Source organism: Cydia splendana, unplaced genomic scaffold (genome assembly GCF_910591565.1).
Source record: "Cydia splendana unplaced genomic scaffold, ilCydSple1.2 scaffold_45_ctg1, whole genome shotgun sequence".
Lineage (NCBI taxonomy): Eukaryota > Metazoa > Arthropoda > Insecta > Lepidoptera > Tortricidae > Cydia > Cydia splendana.
Genome location: NW_026946888.1, coordinates 70,152 through 77,648, shown reverse-complemented (window position 1 = coordinate 77,648; position 7,497 = coordinate 70,152). Strand labels below are relative to the sequence as shown.

Genomic DNA, 7,497 nt, shown 5'->3' with positions numbered 1-7,497 from the left:
CTAATTGCATACTTAGAAAAGACGAGTCACGTCCGTAAGAATATTGTGCAATTATTTATTAGTTTTAAGAAACCGCATAACGCTGCATCAGGACAGTCACTCAGCCGTTGGATCAAGTCGACACTAAAAAGCAGTGGAATAGATGACTCAATATTTACAGCACACAGTACAAGGCACGCTGCCACTTCTAAAGCTTATAAATGTGGAGTCACCGTCGATTTAATCCGGAACACAGCAGGCTGGAGTGACAGTTCTAACACGTTTGCAAAATTCTATAATAGGACTGTAACATATAACGATAATAGTGCCTTAGTAAAGGCTGTGTTCTCTTCGAATCCTTGATTTATGTGTAAATTACAAAAGACCTAATTATAATTTTATAGAGTCAATTTGTACTAGTTAAAAATTCTTGAACGAGTTAATCACAACTCCTTCAATCAATTGTATAACTTTGATTATGACCCTGAAGCAATAAATACATAAATATGATTGATACTTCAGTCTCCTTCATTGCCGACATTCCCTGAGTGAACTCTCAAATTCTACAAATATATAAATATTCCAGGATACTAATCTCGAGGACGAAGCACAAGTATAATTAATGATTAAACGAACTTACCTGTAAGTGAAGTTCTATCATAATTATACGAAGTGCTTCGTCCGAAGAGATTAGTATCACCCCCCCGCCCTTAAGTAATGCCCAAAAGCAGAGAATGTCATCAATGACGACTTGCTTACTCTGAACTTAATGACTTGACGTTCGTGGCCAAGGGTGAGACTACCTACAAAAAAAAAAAACAACAATCTAAACTATAGTGTTGGAGTGGTGTCAATTACGTGTTACTACAAATATATAAATATTCCAGGATACTAATCTCTTCGGACGAAGCACTTCGTATAATTATGATAGAACTTCACTTACAGGTAAGTTCGTTTAATCATTAATTTACGTCCACAATATATTCTGAAAGGCAAAAAGCCGCTTATTGTTGCTAACCAAATGAACGCCGGTTCAAGTGATTTTACTATTATATTCGCACCATTAATCATTGAATAATATAAACAAATCTTTGGTGAAGCCTTATTAAGGCATATTTGATGAAGAAAATTATTAATGACGGTGTACATCACCGTGGTTCATGGCGTCATAACCACTCTTGTCCAATACGAGAAGTTAGTTGAAATACGACATTTGGTAAGCTATATCGTGTCGTTTCAATTATTGGAACGATGTTCGAGCCACGTAAGTTATAAAAATGATCTATGGGTAAGTAATCCAAGAACTATGTGCCATAGTGTCCAATCTTAAATATCATTATGCAATCAAGGAAAATCTGTGAAAGGTTGTCTTATCCACTTAGTGTAGAATAGTATTGCACATATGCAAACAATTTACAGTCTAAAATATCAGCTATAATGGCATATAATCATGTAGACAACATTCGTCATAATTATTTAGTCTTAAAATATGCAAAGAAATGCAATAATCAAAATTACCATTATGATTATGAATGCCAGCTAGACTACTGCAATGACATTATAGTCACACTGTAATATTTATTCTGGACCCCAATTCATATAACGGAGACAATGTTCAAGTACATGTTGAACAATGTCGGTGAACGTTCAGCGCAGAACGTTCTATCAAGGTGTTATTAAATTGCTTATGAAATTTATCAGTCATAGTGGTTTGGCTTATGGTGTATGGTTAAGTTTATGTTTAAACACTTAGTCTATGATTGATGATGGATAATATTAGCATTAGCAATAAAAATAAATGGATTAAGTATTTTACATATTACCGACATAAAAGATTGGTTATTTAACATTGAGTAATGCTTTATGTTACTAATATTAAAAAAAAAACATGCTAAGATGAAAAGTACTATAGTTTGAGAGTACTTATGTTGTGTGTTATTATTACTATGCCTATTTATGCGAGATCGACCAAGTTGCTTTCTTGGGTCATTGAATGGCATAGTATTATAAAGCTATGTTAAAATGATCCCTTTGAGAATGTTGTTTGTGTGTGAGTGTGAGTGCAGCATGATCACATTATGGGGAAATATGGTAATAATTGTCATTTCATATGAAGTTGTTGCTTCATTTATATTTTCACAGAATAAATGTGTTTTATGCAGGAGGTATTGTTTACCAGAACAAGCTTTATGTCTGCATACTCACAGAAGCTTTGCGCTTGCAGAATGATTGCACACAAATGAGTAAGTAATACTGTCCTGTGTGAAAGGTTTTGGCGGTATAAGAAATATGATCAGCAACACAAAATTGAACGAGGTAAGGCCAAATTAAATTGTTGTGTTATGTGAGCGACATTCACATATAATTTGTAGTTATAGCATGGTTAAAATAATAAAAATAATAACAAGTGGTCAGATATATAATTGACTTACACCAAATTATACATATTTAATTACACAAACGGGTCTACCGCGATATAATTTCATTGTTTTTACCTTTAATAGCCAATAGGTAGCTGCAATTTCTTTGTCTACCCCGAACATTTTTATAAACTAATTTCGGGTAGTTTAGTGGTGTTTTATTAATATCTCCGTTGACATTTGTTGGGACGTCAGTCTTTCCGTGACCACAGCTGGTGCAACTCAGCTGAAACGTCGGAATTAAAGGTAAAAACAATGAAATTATATCGCGGTAGACCCGTTTGTGTAATTAAATATGTGTACAAAACGCGAGAGTTTAAAGTGTTATACCAAATTATACTCAAAGCGGCGATTGAGGCATGTTCCTAACATATTCAAACTGTCATGCACCTACACTAAATAATTAGTATGTGTTAATATGTTTCAAATAAAATAGAACAGGTCAGCATAGCCACTAAAGGCCTGTGATGTCCAAATGGAAAGGATAAAGTGACATGTGCCGTTAATAAGCAGCTGTAATGTTGACTGTACTTTAACATGCAGTCAGTTCAGTGAACAAATAAGTATAAAATAAGAATAATTGATATGGTGATGATACTTCTAAAAGAGTTCATTTAAATTATTTACTATTCATATACATATTATGTTGATGATTGAAAATTGTGTCATTTTAAGAGACCTACCAGTTAAGTCTTGGTCAGTCATGAAAATTTAGTCAAAACTTAGTAAAGTGCAATAATCTTGTATCTAATTGACAAATAATAATGTGGAATAAGATGTGACAGAAAACAGATCACATATTTTTGTTGTTTGTTAAATGCATTTTATGCATTGCATGTTGTGTGTTGTTAGAATGTTCAAATGTCTTCACAAATGGCTACTGCAGCTGCTTGAGGGGAGTCCTCACCAGGCTGGATGGTGCAAGGAATTCGTGGCAGTGAAAGAAATCTGTGGTGGGAGATGACTGCAGGTAGTATGTTAAAAGTGGCCAAGTTGGATGCTGCATGTACCACTATGAGAAAAGTTAAGTATTCTCAACACAAGTTCTTTGTTTCACCAAGTTGAAGTATTTGGCTGTTTCATGCAAGCAAATCATAATAATACTACATCCCATTTTATTGAAAATCTGACAAGGTCATAGAATAATAGTAATAATATAATGGCATTACATATGTGTTATAAAAGATAAAATAGAATAAATTTTTGGGGTATTGTCATGAAGGTGAAGGTGAAGGTGGTAAATGGCTTACTAAAGCTCATACAGTATTGGAATACCTACACCTTAAGCTAATAAATTGTACTTACACATGTTTTATTCACATTACTTATTCTAACAAAACCCTTTTTATGTGAGGGATAGTGTCAATACTTCATAAAGAATCTTGATAGAGTATGCGACATGTCTTGTGTGTGTATCTTGATGTAATTGAAGCCAAGATCATTATTTTATAACCCGCCTGTGCAATGTTCCACTGCTGGGCATAGGTCTTCCATGGGAGACATTAAATCTATCCTGATCAAATAATATGTTTATAAATTATTAGAAAATATTGAGTGAGCCAAGGATAGTTGAACTATAATTTCAAAAGTTGAATCCAAATATGATTTGTTATGACACAGTTATTGCCCTGAGTTATGGTTGCAGAATGTACTTCCTGAGCCGCGGTGCGAGTCTGTGCGCCTGCATGACGGTGCGGGTCTGCCTGCCTGAGCGGCGGTGCGAGTCTGCGCGCCGACCGATGGTGCGAGTCTGCACACCTGAGCGGCGGTGCGAGACTGAGGCAGCCGTGTGATAGCGGGACTAAGTCCCATCTATATGCTCAAAGAGCCACCGATACAAATGTACACCGATACAAACCTATATAACAAAAAAAAAACTAACAAAAAAAAAATACAAATATATAAATACACAAAAAAAAAGGGAGGCTTAGCAAGCCTATGAGACGTATCAGCTTGGCGAGCCATGATACGAATGCTTAGCGAGCCTGTGAGACGTATCAGCTTAACGAGCCCATGATACGAATGCTTAGCGAGCCTGTGAGACGTATCAGCTTAACGAGCCCATGATACGAATGCTTAGCGAGCCTGTGAGACGTATCAGCTTAACGAGCCCATGATACGAATGCTTAGCGAGCCTGTGAGACGTATCAGCTTAACGAGCCCATGATACGAATGCTTAGCGAGACTGTGAGACGTATCAGCTTAACGAGCCCATGATACGAATGCTTAGCGAGCCTGTGAGACGTGTCAGCTTAGCGAGCCATGATACGAATGCTTAGCGAGCCTGTGAGACGTATCAGCTTAGCCAGCCCATGATACGAATGCATAAAGAGCCTATGTTACAAAAATTCTTAAAGAGCCTATGTTACAAAAATTCTTAAAGAGCCTATGTTACAAAAAATTCTGAAAGAGCCTATGTCACAAAAATGCTTAAAGAGCCTATGATGCAAATGCTTAAAGAGCCCCTGTTACGAGACGCATCAGCTTAAAGAGCCTATGATGCAAATCCTTAAAGAGCCCATAGTACAATTCTGCTTAGAGAGCCCATTATACAAGTAAGCTTAAAGAGCCCGTGTAACGTATCAGCTTAAAGAGCCTATGATACTAATGCTTAGAGAGCCCATTATACAAGTAAGCTTAAAGAGCCCGTGTAATGTATCAGCTTAAAGAGCCTATGATACAAATGCTTGGAGAGCCCATTATACAAGTAAGCTTAAAGAGCCCGTGTAATGTATCAGCTTAAAGAGCCTATGATACAAATGCTTAGAGAGCCCATTATACAAGTAAGCTTAAAGAGCCCGTGTAATGTATCAGCTTAAAGAGCCTATGATACAAATGCTTAGAGAGCCCATTATACAAGTACGCTTAAAGAGCCTATGATGCAAATGCTTAAAGAGCCCATGTTACAAATCTGCTTAAAGAGCCCATGTTACAAATCTGCTTAAAGAGCCCATGTTACGAATATGCTTAAAGAGCCTATAAAACGTATCAGCTTAAAGAGCTTATGGTACATATGCTTAAAGAGCCCATATTACGAATCTACTTAAAGAGCCCATGTTACAAATCTGCTTAAAGAGCCTATGTTACAAATATGCTTAAATAGTCCATAAAACGTATCAACTATCAGCTTAAAGACCTTGTGATACAAATGCTAAAAGACCTAATATTACGAATCTGCTTAAAAAGCCCATGTAATAAATTTTCTTAGAGGTCATGTTACAAATCTGTTAAAGAGCTCTATAATACCAATTAGCTTACAAAGTCCATAAATTAAAGTGGCTTATAGAGAGCCCATGATTTAAAGTTACTCAAAAAGCTGACAGTTTATATACGACATCTGCGTGATGTTTTCCTCCAGTAACTGTTATTCACTTTGAGGGTGACAATTTATTACAAGACGTTTGCTTTAAGAGCTGACAGTTGTCTACAATGTAGACTCTACATGATGTTTGCTTTAAGAGCTAATATTTGTTTACATTCTTTTAATTCAGGAGTTAATATTTGGTGTTAGCTTTAAAAGCTGACAATTATTATAGGACGGTTGCTTTAAGAGCTTATAACTGTCTACAAGATTTAAAAAAAAAAGGTTGACAGTATACAGTTTTCATTTAGAAGTTGATATTTGCTTTAAGAGCTGAGAGTTGCCTACAAAATATTTACTTTAAGAGTGAATATTTTATTTGTCTACATAATGTTTTCCTTTAGAGGTTGAGATTTGGTTTAAGAGCTGACAGTTGCCTACAAGATGGTTGCTTTAAGAGCTGACAGTTGTCTACAATGTAGACTCTACACGATGTTTGCTTTAAGAGCTAATGTGTGTCTACATGATGTTTTTCTTTAAAAGTCTATATTTGATTCAAGAGCTGACAGTTGCCTACAAGATGTTTGCTTTATGAGCTGACAGATGTCTACAAGATGTTTGCCTTAAGAATTTATATTTGTCTACCTGATGCTTTCCTTCAGGAGTTGATACTTGCTTAGAGAGGCTGAGTATTGTCTACATCATGTTTCATTTAAGAACTGATATGTGTCTATATGACATTTGCTTTAAAGGGTCACTCTTGACTACATGATAATTCTTTAATCCTCCTAAATTAAAATAATAAGAGGTAGATTTAATACGGTTAGATATAATATGAGCCGACGACTGCTCATTGTTTTAGAGTTGATGATCGAATTTATTTACTTTAAGAAATAGAAACCTCTGATGTGGCCTAAAGGGGTCTCAACGTCAGAATATGACACTGTAACAGATGCAAATTGGCTTGTGTTTTGATATGTGTAGCACAGTCATCGCGGTCAACGGAGTCGCTGAGTACCAGTAGGCTACGTCACGATTCCCTTTAACCGACTTGGGAGGTGCGCGAAGACGGAAGTGCTGTGGCGCCGCTTGCTGACCTTCGTGGGCGAAGGTTTTTTCATCAGGAGGCCGAACTGATAACCGATTATGTGGTTTGCTCGAACGCAGCCCTACGGCAGGTGTCAATTGTGACACTCGATTGGCGCGGCCCGGACTGTCAGAAGAGGATCGCCCGCGCCATTACTGCGTCGGAGTGTGATTTACTTGAAGCTACGCCTGTTTTCCGAGTTTTATGTATTAAATCCTTTATTTAATGATGTATGGTGTTTTCCCTCTTAACAAAATGAAGTTATTGTTTTAGTTGTTGCAGTTCTAAGTGGGTGAATCCAACAGTATTTTGTGAATACTGTACCTTAACCCTCTACTAACTATTCTACTTTAATAGAACTCAACCAGAATTGATTATAAATTAAGAAAAATAGATTAATTTGGCCATGTGATCGTCTAGTGAAATTAATACATTGTGAACCTTAGTACCCATCGTCTTTTATGTGCAGACTGATTAGATTTGGATTCAAAATATTACCCCTAAAATACCCTATGTAATTGTAAATATTGCTACTGTAATTTGTATATTATAACACTATCGTATGAAAAACAAAATCATATGAAGAATAAATAATAAATTATATTTTTTAGATTTTATCTCCTACCGAGCCCTACCGTGACCAGTTACCATGAACAGTAGTATAAGCCCTTGTTGTTTGTAATTATATTTTCCTTTTAAATCCATTCGCT

General features: G+C 36.0%; 1 long non-coding RNA gene across 1 annotated transcript; it reads left to right on the top strand.

Moving 5' to 3' along the window:
* Positions 1–3,236: 3,236 nt before the first annotated feature.
* LOC134805597 (uncharacterized) lies at positions 3,237–5,345 on the top strand. The gene is made up of 2 exons (XR_010146325.1): positions 3,237–4,789; positions 4,924–5,345. It is a non-coding gene; the product is annotated as an uncharacterized LOC134805597 (long non-coding RNA).
* Positions 5,346–7,497: the final 2,152 nt, after the last annotated feature.